The sequence below is a fragment of the Pelobates fuscus genome, chromosome 5 (genome assembly GCF_036172605.1).
Source record: "Pelobates fuscus isolate aPelFus1 chromosome 5, aPelFus1.pri, whole genome shotgun sequence".
Lineage (NCBI taxonomy): Eukaryota > Metazoa > Chordata > Amphibia > Anura > Pelobatidae > Pelobates > Pelobates fuscus.
Window position 1 is genome coordinate 281347227 of NC_086321.1, and position 19560 is coordinate 281366786.

General features: G+C 40.5%; 1 protein-coding gene across 1 annotated transcript in view; it reads right to left on the minus strand.

Moving 5' to 3' along the window:
• The window catches only part of ABHD8 (abhydrolase domain containing 8), a 38619-nt gene extending 20178 nt beyond the window's left edge, over positions 1–18441 (minus strand). The window contains exon 1 of the mRNA XM_063457290.1: positions 18122–18441. The gene's annotated coding sequence lies outside the window, so the exon portion shown is untranslated. The remainder of the gene's footprint in view (positions 1–18121) is intronic.
• Between the last annotated feature and the right edge of the window lie 1119 nt (positions 18442–19560).

The following is a 19560-nucleotide window of genomic DNA, read 5'->3' on the forward strand; positions in this document are numbered from 1 at the left end:
TCCCCTAGTCTCCCAGTGTCTCCGTGTCCTCATTTCTCCCTATGTCCCCATGTCAGTGTTTCCCGTGTCACTAGGATACTAGGGGACACTGAGAGACATGGGGACACAGTGAGACACCTGGGGACACTGAGATATTTGGAAACACTGAGAAATACATACATACAAAGACACATACACACATACAGACAGACACAAGACACACATACAAACAAAGACACATACACACACAACACACACATACAAAGACAAGACACACATACATACACACACATATACAAACAGGCACACACACACACAAGACTTACATACAAAGACACATACATACAAAGACCCATGCATACACACATACATACAGACACATACATACAGACAGACACACACAAGACATACATACAAAGACACACACATACATACAAAGACACACACACAAGACATACATACAGACAGACACACAATACATACATACAAAGACACATACACACAGACAAACACACACAAAATATTTTAGTCACCCTCCTGTTTCCTACCTTTTAGGTGCAGGAGGGTGACTTTCCCTGGGGTCCAGTGGTGGCTTAGGTGGAGTGGGAACTCTGACTCCCTCTGCTTCCTCCTGCGCGGTCTGTGTGTTAGCTGGGAGAAGTGACGTGCAGTCACTTCCTCCCAGCTCTGTGATGTAATCACAGGGGGCCCGGTCGCTGACCGCCCATCGCTGACCGGGCCCCCTTACAATCCATAACCATCGGGTGACCCTGGCAGCATGGGCCACTCGATGAACTCCTTGGACGGCGACCCCGGTGGTTTGCCGCCCGACCAATCTCTCAAAATTAGGAAATCCCTACCGCCCACCTGGAATCCTGAAATACCCACTAGTGGGCGGTAGGGACCAGGTTGACGACCAATGGTTTATACTGAGAAAAATATCTGCATTTGTATTTCCGGTATTACTACACGGCCAGGCAGCCTCAAATACCGTCTGTGCTGGTAAAACCTAAGAGTAGTGTGTAAAAAAAAAAAAAAATGATTTTTTTTTTTTTTTAAATGGGCCTATTCCATGGGCCTGGGCCTGGAGCTGCAGCTCCATCAGCCCCTATGTTAATCCGGCCCTGCATGGAATGCTCACATCCAGCCAAGGATATCATACTAAGCACGTGGAATACTCATATGTAGCTATGGATATCATACTGAGCACATGGAATGCTCACATCCAGCCAGAGATATCATAATGAGCACACGGAATGCTCACATCCAGCCAGGGATATCATACTGAGCACATGGAATGCTCCCATCCAGCAAGGGATATCATACTAAGCACATGGAATACTCATATTTAGCTATGGATATCATACTGAGCACATGGAATGCTCCCATCCAGCCAGGGATATCATACTGAGCACATGGAATGATCACATCCAGCCAGGGATATCATACTGAGCACACGGAATGCTCACATCCAGTCAGGGATATCATAAATTTGTATTTGCTTTGGGTAGCCATACTAGCAAATTGTCCTCCATCAAGGTTGCAAATGTTTGCTCAATGTCTTCAATGATTTAGTACCATAACATTCACTCTGTTTCTAGTAGTTAGACAGACTTAGTACAGTCAAGACCGTAAAATCTTCTGCTTCTTCTTCTTAATTTCTTCCAGTTGATTGATATATATACATCTTTTGTATATATAGTCTTGGGTCAAAGGCTCGAAACATTAATATACGTCTATATTAATGAAAAGTACTAATACGCAATCTGACTTACGGTTTCTTCAGGTTTATTCTTAGTTACTGATACATAATAAAGCAACAAAGGATGTTACATGATCATGGATGTTCAACAGCAGATGGTAATTGCTGGACTCCTGAAGGGAAAGTTACATTGTTACATCAAGAGACCTCGAGAGACCTTGTGTCCCTTTGTTCAGTTACTATATAGATGTGCCCTTACTGACGTCAGAGTATAACTATAGCCATATAATGACAAGACCCCCAACCCACATTCCAGACTTCTCATACAAAGAAAGCCATGTGACTAAGACCATCTGTTAATTATGTCAATCCAGACATCCATATAGAAACATAGAATATGCAATATTCTACAAATAACACACATCTTCAATCTAGAGTCAGTTAGTGCAAACCTTGTTTTCTCTGATCAACACAATTGTGAACTTTGAGATGTACCGCTCATTAGGTAATTTCAAATAACACTTTCCTAGACTGACAGCGTAAAATTGTCTTGTTTCAATCAACCAATAAACATTCTTTAATTCCACACAATCTGTACAAGCTGTTAAATCAGGCACGTGTACCTTTCCCATCTGCACTTTCAGGGTATGACCTAGCTAAACCTCATTATAGCTCATTACAACTCTCACAACATTGGTCAGCCTGGTCCTTACTCGGATTGATATAGTTTCATTAAAATTTTATATTTTTGTCCTCGTTCAGGCGAATTTGAGCACACCACCAGCACCTCCTGATACTCATTCCTTTTCATTTATTGCTTATTTTTATTTATAAGCTGACATCTAGCCATTGAAGCTCTTTTATACAAAGTGCTTAGCTAGATATCCCGTGAGCTTACAATCTAAAGGATAAACTGGGGATTTGAGACAAAAGGTAAAAGGGGAAATTTGGAGGTGATGGCTAAAAGAGTTAGCAGAGAAGAAGCTATTGGTAAAATGTAAAGGGAATGAAGAGGTAATTGACTGAGAAATCTATAAGATGGCCGCCATATATACCCCCTATAGGTCCATCCTTCCAAACCACCCCTCCCCCCCACGCCCATCTGCTTCCTATGCCTGTCCCTAGCTCTGTCAAGGTCCATTGCACCTACTATGCTGTTTCAAGGGCTACATGACATGCGCATAGTTTACGGCATATCCAGCTTAACCACTTACCCATACCCATTAAAACGCAGACTACAATTTAAAGTTGGAAAATATTTGTCCACCGCTTTATTAAAAACATATTATAAATATAAGATCATTGCCCCCACCAAAACCTGTTACTTAAACATCCTAACCTCGTCCAACCTGTAATTAACACAGGCAATGACCTACACCGAAACATATAAACCATGATATAACAGTACTTAATTACATAACACATAATACACCAACCAAGTGGCATGCTTTCCAATATATGACCAACCGTAGGGGTATACTGTGACACGCCTACACCCCCAGGTTTGGAGCCACTGACGAGCTTGAACGTACCAAGCCACTGTAACCCCCCTGTGTATTTTCCACTCAACCTAACCCTGTATGTAATTCAATTTACTGTACCCTGCCACAGCTCAGGTCTTGACCACCTCAAGCCACCTGCAGGTAAGGTAGGCTGATTAGAAAAGAGGGGAATTTCTAAGATGGCCGCCATATATACCCCCTATGGGCCCATCCTTCTAACCCCCCGCCCCCTTTCCCCTCATCTGCTTCCTATGCCTGCCCCTAGCTCTGTCAAGGCCCATTCCACCTACTAGGCTGTTCCATGGGCTACATTCTTTGTCACTGACAGCCATTCTCTGGGATGTGATCTTTCAGACTTGTACAAATCCCTTCTTGAACACATAGCTCTGACCTACTTATTGGAGAGGATGCGATGCTGGGAGGCTGAGAATAGCACAGCAAGAACAAAATGTGTTTGGATGTAATCCACGAAAATTCTTAGTGTTTAAATAACACATGCACTGTGAATGCAATAAAATGTACTTTAAGCAATAAAAAAATTATTTCTTTGTTTTCAGAAATAAATACATTATTTTGTGGAGAAGAAAAAGTAATCTGAGATTTTTGGGCATTTAAGATACAGTACTGTTACTATTTAAGTATATGGTAATTTAACCCCTTTATATGGCAAAATTGCAGACACGCCAAATAATGTTTTCAAATTTTCAATTTGTTTCCTTTATTTTTTAGAGGGTTCATGTCCCCCTTTGGGACAAAATAGTAGCCTCCAACTGCAACATGCCATACCATTTTTAAAAGAAGACAAACTGAGCTATTTAATGTGAAGCATTCTGAGCATTTTCCCTTGGCCATGTCATCACCAATTTCTGCTGACTTTAGCGATCAACTTTGATTTTTTTCACATACATATTAAACTTTAAAGATCTTTGATTTGTATTCAGCTGCATTTTTCAAGTATATTAGTATCCCACATGTATACTATTGACAAGATTCTGGATTTCAATGGTACCTCACTTATGAGGAGAGCAAAAATACAATGTACAAGAGAATACTGAAAACGGACAACAGCTCAAGTAAGTACGGTAGCTTGCCTTTCGGTGGGCCCCCCTCAGATCTCAAGCTACTTTTAGCTCCTTTTGTGGTATTACAGAGAGACCCTATACCATTTGCATATCAGACTGATCCCACCCAAAAGGACAGTCTATATCTGAAATGCAGGTCGTTTTTCTCTGCTTGAGAGATACATTAACCCCAGATGATAGTTTCGGCCTTCCTAAGCCTCGTCAGTGAGGTATAGCTAATACCCCTCTTGGCTCTGTCAGCGAGGGATTCACATCTGGATTACCCTTTAGCCTGGTCCCGTCAATCCTGGTCAGACTGGCTTTCTAAGGCCACTTGTAATGGCTGCTGTACAGGTTACTGCCCCCATCACTAAACGTATAACATACAGCAGTACCTTGTGTGATGACTGTTATAAAGGAGTTAAGGATATGCATAACGCATAACATAAATGTAAAGACATGAAAGTGCAGTACCTGTGTTTGGATCTGTAAGGGCTATTAACAGATTTACATTGATGCACCTCTAAAGGGCAGCATAATAATGCATATTCTGCAAATTGCTAGAAAATACAAGGACAGATAATAATTTTATCAATGGTTTTATTTTTAAGAAGCATGTAAACAATGTTATTTATAAAGAAATTCAGATGATGCAGTATGAATAATAGATCTCTAAAATAAATTTTCCAACACTATTTAAATTGTGAAGATAATGGTAAATTCTAATTAGATATACATTAGCCCAAGGCTCTCTTTAATACTAATGGGCTCTGTGCAAATCTCTCCTGATGGGTCTTCTTAAAACATATGTTAGCACAGTTTATATCCATTGTACCAGGAAAAAGCAAACTGTGTACAAACTCTTCCCAAGGGTAGAAAATCAGATTGCAAGCTTTTATTTTTAAATTCCTGGAATTTGTCCAGAAGACCTTGGAATCAATGATGGCTACTGAAGTAGATGTTGGGAGGGAACACTCAAAGACTCAATAAACTCCACAATTTAAGGATTATTCTGTTTGCCAGACACACACACAGAGGCGTAATTAGAATACACAGGACCCCGGTGTGAAAAGTGCCTTGGGGCCCCCCATGCATCTTCTCCTCCCTCACTTCCCGCCCCTCTTTGTATAACATATACACGGACACACATGCTAATACACTGACACACAGAATGACACACATTCAGATACACAGACTAACACTTCTAGAGATACAAACACTGACAAACATACAGATACGCGGATACACAGACACACATACACAGGATGACACTCATACAGATATAAACAGTGACACACATACAGATACATAGGGGCATACACTGGCAAACATGCAGATACACATGCAGACAAACAGATACACACACACACAGACACACGTGCAGAAAGACAGATACACATAAAGACAAACAGATACACATACAGACACACATGCAGACACAGATACACATAGAGACATACAAATACACATATAGACACATATATAGACACATACACAAACAGATGCACATACAGATACACATATAAAAACGCATGCAGATACACAGACACACTTGATGACAAACATTCAGATATACAGAATGACACGCATACAGATATAAACAGTGACAAACATACAGATACATAGGGGCACATATTGACACACATGCAAACAGATACATATACAGACAAACAGATACCCATGCAGACAAAGAGAGACACGTGCAGACACACATGCAGACAAAGAGATACACATACAGACAAGAGATACACACACACAGACATACACACACATAGGGCACACATTGACACACAAGCAAACAGATATACATACAGACAAACAGATACAAACAGACAAGAGATACACACACACAGACATACACACATGCAAACTGTTAAAAAATGAAGTTATCCTCCTGTTGCCTCATGCTGATGGAGTCAGAGCTCCCACTCTGACTCCCTTCTCTCCTCCCCGGCAGTCTTCACCCGCGCGGCTCTCTGTTAGCAGGTGAGAAGTGACGGCTTCCTCCCAGCTCTGACATCATCACTGGGGCCTGATCGCGCTCTTAAAGCCCCACTTCGCTGACCGGGCCATAGGAAATCCATTGCCATCGGGTGACCCGAAGAGCAAGGGCCACCCGATTGCCCCTTCAATGCGACCCCGGCGATTGTTCCACGCGACTGAGGTTAGACGACAATGCCGGCAGGAACCCCGGTCGCAGGGGTCAACAGGGAAGCCGGGCCCCCTGGATTGACCACTGCACACACATACAAACATACACACTTTCCACCAGACATTGTATCAAATTGTAGAGATGCATTTGAAAAAAAATACTTTGCCTATCTATATGGTGATGTACTCACTGTGACAGTTGATAGACAGTTTGAAAGGGAATAATAGTAACAGCCAATGTAACAAGTGCCTAATTCCTTCACACTTATGAGTACAAAGAAAATTAGCTGATGGACTATTTTACCTGAGAGTGATGGGAGTTATAGTCCACATCATGTTTAGATCGGGTTCCTTCTAACCTACCCTAAACGTGTGCAAAAATTACATCTAGTTTATTTAGTACATGGCCTTTTTAAAATATATGTGTTTTATTCCCACCCCTCACAATGTTATTTACTGTGACAGGTTGTGTGTAATATCTATTTTTTATGGAAAAAAACAAACACAAACAAAAAGTCAGGTTTACTAATTTGGCCGTGTAACGTCAGAAAAGCTTGACCAAGGAATACATGGGAGTACTGTGGTTCTTAAAGGACCACTATAGACACCCAGACCACTTCAGCTTAATGAAGTGGTCTGGGTGCCAGGTCCATGCGCATTCAGCCGATGACGACCGAAGGAGGAGGAGAGTGCCCAGCGCCGAGGGAGCCCGGCGCTGGAGAGAGGTACGTTTTTAACCCCTTCCTCTCCATCCAGTCCGGCGGGAGTGGGACCCTGAGGGTGGGGACACCCTCAGGGCACTATAGTGCCAAGAAAACGAGTATGTTTTCCTGGCACTATAGTGGTCCTTTAAGAGCATAATTTTGTTGTGTTTTTTGTTTCACTTGAGTAGCATACCTCATGTTTAAGATATTCACAGCAAACTTTAGTATTTCTCTATAATATGTAAATAAATAATAACAGAAACAAGACTTAAAACACATCATATGAGAGACCTATTTTTTTATGGTATGCATATAAGGAGTAATTCAAATACCGTATGTAAGATACTAAAATGACCAAAAGTAAGACATACCAGCAAATCAATTGGTCAAGATTCCAAATTTGAAATATGAAATGGAAAGGTTCCCTAGGAAACCCTAGGAAACTTCACAAAACCCTAGGGAAGCTATATATGGAGGATATTGCTCTGGGGGTGTAGCTAACCACAATTTGTTAAGTGCTTAAAGGGACACTATAGGTTTCAAAACCACTTTAGCATAATTAAGTAGCTTTAGTGCACAGATCATGTCCCTGCAGTATTCTCTTGCGCGCCGTTTTTTGCTCTCCATAAGTTTAAAGGGTAATCCAGACGTGGACCCTTTGCTCACGGTGCCTAGAGATATCAGCTATGCCTCACTGATGATGCCTAACAAGGCTCAAACGATCGTCTGGAGTTGCTGTGTCTCTCATGCAGAGGGAACTTGCTGGCATCTGGACTGCCCGTATGGGTGGGACAAGTCTGATATGTTTCCGAGATGTTCTCTCTGTAATGGCACAAGCTGAGCTAAAACCAGCTTGAGAACTGAGCGGGGATGCACCGAAAGGCAGGCTATTTTAGCTGCTGCCTGTTTTCAGTATTCTCTTGCGCCCCGTTTTTTGCTGTCCCTGCATTATCACTGCTCAATTCTATGGCATTTAGGGGTTAAATCACTTTTGTTTCTGTTTATGCAGCCCTAGCCACACCTCCCCTGGCTGTCACTGACACAGCCTGCATTTAAAAAATATGGTTTTATTTCAATGAGATGTTAACTTGCTTTAGAAGTTTTTCCTGCTCTGTAAATTGAACTTTATTAACACACAGGAGGCAGGTGCATGGTCTAGAATGATATTAACAGAGCAGGATAAGAACATTAAGCTGTGCAATAAACTCTTCACAGGAAGTGTTTAGAAAGGTGGTGCAAGAAGGTCATGTGCAAGGAGGTGTGGCTAGGGCCACAAAAACAAAATTATTTAACTCCTTAATGGTAGAGAATTGAACAGTGAGACTGCATGTGCATGATCTATACACCAAAACATCTTCATTAAGCTAAATTTATTTTAGTGCCGAGAGTGTCCCTTTAATACAGATTGTTTATTTTGGTTTCTGCCACTGATCAATAACTTAGAGGCCAATCATTCCAAATTCAGAAATCTCTAAAGGGGCACTTTAAGCAACATGACTACAACAGCTCTTCAACTTTATTATCCTGCTTGCACTTTCTGGCCGGCACTGTAAAAACTAGTTTCTAAGCATTTATACAAAGAATTATATACACTGATCAGCCACTACATTAAAGCCATTGACAGGTGAAGTGAATAACATTGATTATATTGTTACAATGGCACCTGTCAAGGGGTGGGATATATATAAGGAAGCAATTAAACAATCAATTCTTGAATTGTATGTGTTTGAAGCAGGAAAATTGGGCAAGCGAAAAGATCTGAGTGACATCGACAAATAGTGATGGCTAGACAACTGGGTCAGGGCATTTCCGCAACAGCAAGTCTTACAGTGGATAGTACCTACCAAAAGTGGGGCAAGGAAGGACAACTGGTGAACCGTCATCAGGATTATGTGTGTCCAAGGCTCATTGATACACGTGGGGAGCAAAGGCTAGCCCATCTGGTCTGATCATATAGAAGAACTACTGTAGCTCGAATTGCTGAAAAAACTTAAAGGGATACTATAGGCACCCAGACCACTTCAGATCATTGAAGTGGTCTTTGTGCATTTCCCAGGTCCATTAAACCTGGAAATGTAATTATTTTAGTTTTTATTAACTGCAATAACTACCTTTATGCGTTAACTCCACCTCTAGTGCCTGTCTACCATACTTTTGGTCGCCTAACTGATGCTGGACGCAGTGGTGTATCCTGGTTTTGTGCTGCCCTAGGCAGGACAAAACTCAGGCGCCCCCATCCCCTCCCCCCCATCCCCAACCAACCCTTCCCCTTGCCCCGTCCCACCTTCCAAATACACATACACACATTCACTGACAGATACGCATACACTGGCTAACAGAAACACACACTCACTAACAGACACAAACACTCACAGGCAAACACACTCACACAGTCAGACACACACACACAGTCAGACACACACACACACACACACTCACTAACAGACACACACACTCACACTAACAGGCAAACACACACACTAACAGACACACACACACTAACAGGCACACACTTACTCACTAGCAGACACACACACACACACTCACTAACAGGCAAACACACACACAGTCAGACACACACACTAACAGACACACACTCACATTAACACTTTTTTTTTAAAACCTCCCCCCAGCCTCCTTACCTTTGGGAATGCTGGGGGGGGTTCTCTTTCTCCCTGGGGGTCCAGTGGCTGCTAGGCGAGCAGGCGGCACTGGCGGGCGGCGCTGGCGAGGGAGCACTTCCTCTGAGCTGTCCGCTCAGCTCCCTCGCGCGCCGCAGAGTGAGGCTGGGTGCCGGAATATGACGTAATATTCCGGCTCCCAGCCTCACTCTGCGGCGCACGAGGGAGCTGAGCAGACAGCTCATGGGGAGCTCTCCCTCGCCAGCCGCCCGCCAGCCCAGCATGTCAATTAGCCGCAAGGCTAACAAGGCATTTGCCCTGGGCATTTGGGGGAGGCGTTTTTTGCCGCCCCCTGGAAAATGCCGCCCAAGGCAAATGCCTTGTTTGCCTCGCGGCTAAAACGTCACTGGCTGGACGTCCTTACGCTATGCATGAGGACATCCAGCATCATCCAAAACCCTATAGGAAAGCATTGTGTAATGCATTCGTATGGGGCTGCTCTAATGCGAGCATGGCCATTGCCGCGCAGCAGCAAAGGCAGACCCCGAGCCAATGCCAAGGGACATGAGCGCAGGAATAAGGTAAGGGACAGAAGGGTTTTTTAACTCCTTTTGCACCACGGAGGAGCGGGAAGGCACTACAGGGAGCTATTGTGCTAGGAAAACAACTTTGTTTTCCTGGCACTATAGTTTCCCTTTAATGCTTAATGCTGGCCATGCTGGAAAGGTGTCATAGCCACAAACTGGTCATAATGACCATCTACACCTCCAAAAGTGTCTTCCATAATGGCTATCAACATTTGGCTATTTTTCCACAAATCTATGCTAACATTTGTAGCAATTCAATGGGGATGTGAGCATCAGAACAGGACAATGAAGCATTGGAAGAAGGTTGCCTGGTCTGATGAATCACATTTTCTTTTAGGTGGATGGCCGAGTGTGTGTGCATCATTTACCTGGGGAAGAGACTGCAGCAGGATGCAATATGGGAAAAAGGCAGGCTGGCTGAGGCAGTGTTATGCTATGGGCAATGTTTTGCTGGGAAACCTTGGACCCTATAATTCCGTGCCTTGACACATCAGAGCTGTTCGGGCAGCATGAGGGGACCAACATTATATTAGGCAGTTGGTTTTAATGTTGTCACTGATCAGCGTATATAATAAAAAGAAATCCCAAACGACCCTGAACTAAAATGTGTGTTTGCGCTAAATGACAAAGGGAAATTAATTACATTTCAATAAACAGAGGAAAAATACCAAATGTTTGGGTCCTTAAATGCCAAACAAACAAATGTTGGCAGTGTCACTAGGGGGTTAAATTTATTCGGCTATCTAATGAGAACCATAAAATAACAATGATAACGAACACATGGCAACAGTAGTAACATACGATAGGATGTGTTTCTTTGTAATAACAAAATATATTTCTATATACTGCCCTGAAGTCAAATAGAGTGTAACTGATTGAGATCCATAACTCTATCCTTATTGGCTAATACCCATAAAAAGCCATGGCAACACGTCTATCTTTGCTCTATTGATTGTGTATTCTCCCCTACTATTTCTAATTGCTATCTCCAGCAAAAGTCCCCTGCTTCCTTCCTACTCCAATACAAACTGCATTTATTCTGTACCCAAAGATATGACATGCTCATCTATTTTATTAATCCTACTAATATCTTTGCTTCCGTTAATGATAATAACCACAATCCACCCAACAAAGCACAGCAGATTCTGTGATTCTGCTGTTTTTATTCAATGTTCCTCAAATGTATTCCATTCTAGAACAATAAGCAGCTCCTAATATGCCTATGTATTTTTTTATTCTCCTGCCTTCTGATGCAATGCTGGCCACATACACTTCTCCTCTCTGTTGGCTCACAACAAACAGCATTAACACTGCAAACATACACTATAGTCACCAGAACAACTACAGCTTATTGAATTTGTCCTGGTGAGTAGAATCATTAGCTTCAGACTTTTTGCTGTAAACACGGTCTTTTCAGAGAAAATGCAGTGTTTACATTACAGCCTAGTCATAACTTCACTGGCCACTCCTCAGATGGCTGTTAGAGATCCTTACTGGGTCATGGCTGCCTAAAATGCATCCAAACATTCAGTGTCTCCACCCTCTGCATGCAGACACTGAACTTTCTTCATAGAGATTAATTGATTAAATTCATCTCTATGAGGAGATGCTGATTGGCCAGGGCTGTGTTTGAATCATGCTGGCTCTGCCCCTGATCTGCCTCCTTGTCAGTCTCAGCCAATCCTATAGAGAAGCACTGTGACTGGATCAGGCCACCACTTGTGATGATGTCAGTGGACAGCTTGCTATTCTGAGGCAAACAGCATGCAAAGCTACAGCTTCAGGCTTGAATACAAGTAAGATTTTGCTATATTAAGGGAGGCATGAGGGGCCCAGGGGGGCTAAATGGTGGTTTGAACACTATAGGGTCAGGAATACATGTTTGTGTTCCTGACCCTATAGTGTTCCTTTAATGTTTTCTCTACTTGTAAATAAAACACTGCACAAATTAACAGTGACACCAAAATGTTAAAATACTGCCTGTAAAGGCCAAAGCTATTTATCCACTGAACAGTGAATTTAACTGAATACTAATTTCACAATTCAGGCCAAAATATATGGTTTGCTTAATATGGAACTGCTATGAATTGTCAAGGCAATTGAAAAAGTAGCTCAAAATTGTGGAACTGCCATATTTAAGAATTTTTCTGACTTGTCTATTTTTCCCTAACTTTTTCAATTGCCTTGTCAGTTCACCGTCACACATAAATTCCAATTCATTTGAGATACAACTGCCAGAGCACTGAAAGATTGTACAAAAACCTGCAGAACCTTTTTTTTTTTTATGTATAGGTCAGGAATAGGCAACCTTTGGCGCTGTAGATGTTTTGGACTACACCTCCCATGATGCTTTGCCAGCATTATGGCTGTAAGAGCATTATGGGGGATGTAGTCCACAGCATCTGGAGTGCCAAATGTTGTCTACCCCAGTAAAGGTGTATTAAAGTTTTCCAAAAAATAACAAGGATTATACAGCCAGAAAAAACAAAAACATTTTGCAATGCATGCAATTAAATTTTGGCACAAAAACATAGAATTTGTTACAATGAGTGCCTTTAGTTAATATTTTTGGATAAGCTTTTCAAATGATTAAATATATTCCGATTAACTTTGATACTGATCTTTTTAAAATATATATATATATATATATATATATATATATATATATATATATATATATAAAATGATCAATATACCCAAACATATCTGAAAATGGCAAAATCTTAAATCATTTTAAAACTTTATCCAAAAATATGAAATTATTTGAAAGCTAATCCAAAAATATTAAAGGGACACTATAGTCACAAAACAGCTTAATAAAGCAGTTCTAGTTTATAGATCATGCTCCTGCAATCTTACCACTCAATTATCTGCCATTTCGGACTTAAATCACTTTGTTTATGCAGCCCTAGTCACACCTCCCTGCATATGACTTGCACAGCCTTGTCCAAGCCTAGTGCCTAACTAACACTGCCTAACACTACCTGTAAAGAGTCATCTAATATTTATACTTCCTTTATTGCAAATTTTGTTTAAAGTAGAAGTTCTTATCTCCTGCTCTGTTAAAAGCTTGCTAGACCCTGTATGTGATTAAAGGTCAATTTAGAGAGCAGGAGATACAAATATTTAAAGTAAGTTACTATCTGATTAAAAGTGAAAGGACCACTCTAGTGCCAGGAAAACATACTCGTTTTCCTGGCACTAGAGTACCCTGAGGGTGCCCCCACCCTCAGGGACCCCCTCCCGCCGGGCTCTGGAGAGAGGAAGGGGTTAAACTTACCTCTTTTTCAGCGCCGGGCGGGGAGCTTTCCTCCTCCTCTCCATCTTGATCGCGACGTCATCGGCTGAATGCGCATGCGCGGCAGGAGCCGCGCTCGCATTCAGCCGGTCGCATAGGAAAGCATTTACAATGCTTTCCTATGGACGCTTGCGTGCTCTCACTGTGATTTTCACAGTGAGAAGCACGCAAGCGCCTCTAGCGGCTGTCAATGAGGGGGCTGGATTAACCCTCATTATAAACATAGCAGTTTCTCTGAAACTGCTATGTTTATAAAAAAAAGGGTTAATCCTAGAGGTACCTGGCACCCAGACCACTTCATTAAGCTGAAGTCGTCTGGGTGCCTAGAGTGGTCCTTTAAACCTTTTTTCATGCAGACTGTGTAAATCACAGCCAGGTGAGGTGTGGTTAGGGCTGCATAAACAGAAACAAAAGTGATTTGACTCCTAAATGGACTAGATTTGAATCAGTACACCTAAACTGCTTCATTAACCCCTTAACGCCGTTACGGCGTGCTATGCCGTCACGGGTTAAGTGGGCTTTAACGCCGTTATGACGGCATAGCACGCCGTAACGGCTTGCAGCCCCAGGAGGTAAGTTATACTTACCTCCGCCGCGATCCGCTTCGGGAGGACTGCCTCACAGCCCAGGCAGCCCTCCCACGGCAAATCAGGCCCCCGGGGGCCATGTGATCGCTCTCAAAGAGCGATCACATGGCCCCCTATAGCTGGCTGTGGATATGCCAGCAGGGGGACTGTTTGAAATATCAGACAGTCCCCCTGCTGGTGGGAAGTATAAAAAATAAATAAAAGACAAGTGTAAAAATAAATTAAATATATTTTTATATATATATAATATGTATATATATTATATATATAATATATATACATATTATATATATGTAACGTCATACAAAGTGTATTTTAATATTAATATAAGTATATATATTAATATTAAAATACACTTAGAATGACGTTACATATATATAATATGTATATATATTATATATATAATAGATGTACATATATATATTATATATAAATACGTATAATTAAAATAATAAATAAATAAAATAATCAAATAAATAAATAAAATATTGAAACAAAATTTAATATAAATTATATATGCATATGTAATTTCATTCTAACTGTATTTTGTTATTAATATATATATATCGGTAACAAAATACACTTAGAATGACATTCTATATATATCTATATATATATAAAATACAAATAACCGCAAATATATATATATAGATAAATACATATAATTACATAAAAAATTACATTAGTATACACGTAGAATTTAAATACCTATAAATGCATATATATTAAAATTCTACATGTATATTTAAATAATCTTTTAACGTAATTATGTGATTTGATTAATTAAAATTTGATTGACATGCCTGACAACACAGGGAGAAAGTGCAGAGAATTTAATTTGCAAGCACTATATTTGACCCTGTAACTCTCCAAGACACCATAAAACCTGTACATAGGGGGTACTGTTTTACTCGGGAGACTTCGCTGAACTCAAATATTCGTGTTTCAAACTGGTAAATTGTATTACAACGATGATATTTTAAGTAAAAGTGAAGTTTTTTGCATTTTTTTACAAACGAACGGCACTTTTATGGACTATATTATTGTTGTAATATGTTTTACTGTTTTAAAACACTAATATTTGTGTTTAGTGAAGTCTCCCGAGAATAACAGTACCCCCCATATACAGGTTTTATGGTGTTTTGGAAAGTTAGAGAGTCACATATAAGGCTTGCATTTCATTTTTTTCACATTGAAATTTGCCAGATTGGTTATGTTGCCTTTGAGAGCGTATGGTAGCCCAGGAATGAGAATTACCCCCATGATGGCATACCATTTGCAAAAGTAGACAACCCGAGGTATTGCAAGTGGGGTATGTCCAGTCTTTCTTAGTAGCCACTTAGTCACAAACACTGGCCAAATATTCGTTTTTTGCTTTTTTCACACAAAAACAAATATGAACGCTAACTTTGGCCAGTGTTTGTGACTAAGTGGCTACTAAAAAAGACTAAACATACCCCACTTTCAATACCTTGGCTTGTCTACTTTTTCAAATGGTATGCCATTATGGTCGTAATTCTAATTCCTGGGCTACCACACCGTCTCAAAGGTAACATTACCAATCTGGCAAATTTCAATTTGAAAATGTAATGTTCTATATTTGACCCTGTAACTTTCCAAAACAACATAAAACCTGTTAATGGGGGGTACTGTTGTACTCGTGAGACATCGCTGATTACAAATATGTGCATTTTTTTGCAGTAAAACCTAACAGTATTATGACATTCACAGTTAAAATGTCAGACGGAAATGCAAATTTAAAAAAAAATCTTATTTTCTCACATTTTTTTTACTTTTATTCATAATAAATGATGTCCCATATATGAATAGTTAATGATAGATTAAAGCCCTGTTTCTCCTGAACAAAATGATATATAATAAGTGTGGGTGCATATAATTTGAAAGAGGGGAACTACGGGTGAACAGACATATAGCGCAAATTCCAGTTTTTGTTTACGTTTTGTTTTGATCAGAACGTGCACTATTGACTCCGTCCTGAAGGGGTTAAGCTAAAGTTGTTTTGGTGACAATAGTGTCCCTTTAATGTAGTTGTTCTGGAGTCTACTACCTGTCCCTGCAGGCTTTTTAATTAAAACACTATCTTTTCAGAGAAAAGGCAATGTTTACATTTCTGCCTAGGAACACCTCTAGTGGCAGTAACTCAGACGGCCACTAGAGGAGCTTCCTTGGTGTGTGCTGCATGGAGACACTCATAGAGATGCAGTAATTCAATGCATGCACAATAAGCTACACAAAGTGATTGCATGCAAGTTACATTGCAATGTGTTGCAAATGTTTAACTAAACTTCCGACAGGTACTTGATGGTCAACTTCAAACAATCCTCCACCTGGTTTCATAATTTTCAACAACACATTCAGAACTACGGGTCACTAATGAATGCATACACCATGCAAGCACTTAAAAAGTTCAACCATCATACATACCGATACCTTCCTTATTTTGTGAATGTGGGAGGTTCACTTTAAAGCCCAACCACTAATACAAGCAAACTGATATCTAAATTTACCAACAAATAGCAACACTCTGAGGTAATATGTTGAGAAAATGTACACATGCATTTGTTAATTTCCAACAATAGCTAATTTCATTGAAGATCTTATCCTTTAAAAAAAATAAAAAATAAAAAAAACACTCAAGGTGACAAAGCCATTTCAAAGTTGGTAAGTTTATTTAACCAAACCTATGGCATAAACAGCCTGCATCCAGGTCTCCTCTTCACTAACTCCTGTCACTAGAGGCCTATAATGCCATTGATAGCTGTGCCTAGGGCTGCATACTCATTAATTTAAAAAAAAAAAAACTCTAGTCATTTTATAGCTTGTTTTGAATTATTATTGGCCCTGAGTTACATTTTTACTGTATAGGTGGTTCAATAAAGACCTGCAGTGCTTATTGTGTTCTGCAGATTACATTCACAATGAACTAGGCTTTAGAATACTGCAGAGCATATTGTATATCCAAACTTGTAAACAACACAGCAACACACCATATATAGAAGGCCTTTCATATATTTAATTCACATTTTAACAGCAGGCCATCACTAAGGCGCGTTAGATTGGTTCGGATTTATTGCAGAATGTCCAGTTTTTTGTATCCCAAGATTTCTAGGTATAGAACGTCTCCCTGTGTCACCTGATTTTGAATAAATAGGTCACAGATATGTTACTGCATGAATCATCACAACCAGCTGAACAAAGTCAGATCTTGGCGACTGATTCAAAGCTAACAGTGTGTGTGTGTGTGACTGTGAGTGTAAGTGGTGTAGTTTTTATTTCTAGTTAATATCAGGGGTAAGTGTTGTGGTTTAAATATGCTTTTTAATCCTGCATCACAAAGTGATGCTTTGTCTGGGCCTAATGTGTCTGCATTTTAGCTCCAGGTAGAAGGTCATACAGTAATATCAACATTAATATGACTATATGAATAAAAGAAATACAGTAAAATAGTGTGTGTGTGTGTGTGTGTGTGTAATGAATGCAGAGTGTGAGAGTGTGTGTGTGTGTGTGTGTGTGTCATTATATTCAATGTCATTTTGCAAGCTAAGACAATTATCAAATTGTAACCATTTTATAGTGAAGCCTGCATTGTTTTGAAACCATAGATCAAGCCCTGTAATTCACTGGTTTAACACACTTACACTTTCTTGCATAAAATTATAACAACACACAGCATGTAAAAGAATTCAAAGGTCTGCTATACAATATAATGCTTCTGAATGATAGTAAGATATCAGCTTTCAGAATATTTCAGAGTCAATCAAAACATTTTGCATATTTTTTTATTTATTTCTTAAGAATAAGTGACCTGGGAGATTATTTCTCCCCCATCTAAGAATGAAAGGTTATGCAATGCACTGGAATTCGACCAACACATTCAGCAGCATGCAATAGAATAGGTGAAGGCTTACCTCATTTATTTGCAAGAAGGTTCAGAATTTAGGAATTCGTTGGGAAGGATTTGTTTGCAGACACAGATCTAGGTGGGAAATGGATGAAGAGAGAAAATCCTGCAGTGCAAATCTGCTTCTGTGGCTAATTCTCTTATCCTGCACCCAGTTCATTGGTCTACATGCACACTGTGCTACATGAGGCTAGATGCATAGGGCTACTTTTTCACTGTCTGGCTACCTGCTCGGTGTTTTCCATCCCAGTCACCCTGTACCCCCAAACATCTAAGCCTCCCCCTGATCCCTTACATTCTGTTGCCATACAGAATCCCACTGAATCCCTCCCTGAAGGTGTGTACAGGATAGGACAGAGGGAACAGAGCTCCTATCAGCATCCATTGCAGGCAGCTGTATCAGCCAATGGGGGAGAGCAAATAGAGAGAGTAACTTAGTAACCGTGCTGCTCTCTGTCTGTTCTATAGTATGTGACAGGTAACCCTTTCTCTGCCAGGGAGATGGGAAATGGACCAGTGATACTGGAAGCTGAAACAGACCTCTGGCATGTGCTGTTACATTGGATGGTGTAATTATAGTTGTGTACAGTAGGAAAAGATGTCTTGTAACTGGGCAGAAAGGAAACAGTTGTTATGGTAGTTTCAATGTAGAGTGGATAGATCGACAGACAGACAGACAGACAGACATAGATAGAGAGACACACAGACAGACAGATTTTTATTTATTATTAGTGAAGATTAACGATTACTATACCATTATGAGTTATGCTTTAAACATGTAAATGTCAGGAATTGATCTGGGTATATTTTAAGAAAACCTCAACAGTGTTATGTATGAAATATAGTGAATTTAATCTATATTGTAAATTTCATGCTAAAATAGTCAAGCTCTGAATACTACTGAATTAGACAATTTTTACGGACCACCGGTTAAAGGCAACACTTTGCCATTCAGATTTCATTAAACGTTAAAAACAGTTAAAAGTTTCGTGAATAACCCTGTATGTATCTTGAGTTGGATATTTTTTTCAAACTCCCCTTCCATTTTACAAACCCTTGCCAGTTTTACAAACCCCCTGCCCCCCGTATAATAGACCCTCCTGCACACTTTTAAACGTTCCCTCTTTTACAACCCCCTGACTTTACAACCCCCCCCCTGCCAACCCTTTCACAGTCCCCCCTCCCTTTACAAACCCCCCTCCCCTTTTTACAAACCCCTGTCCCCCTTCTACAAACTCCTTGCCACCCACCCCTTCTAAAAAAAACTGCCCCCCTTTACAAAAACCGCTGCCCTCCCCTTTGCAAACTCCTGCCCTCCCCTATAACAGACCCCTCTGCCCCCCTGTTAAACTCTCCCTCTTTTATAACCCCCCTCCCTTTACAATCCACCATCCCTTTACAAACTACTGCCCCCTCCCCTTTTACAAACCCCCTGTACCCCCTGAA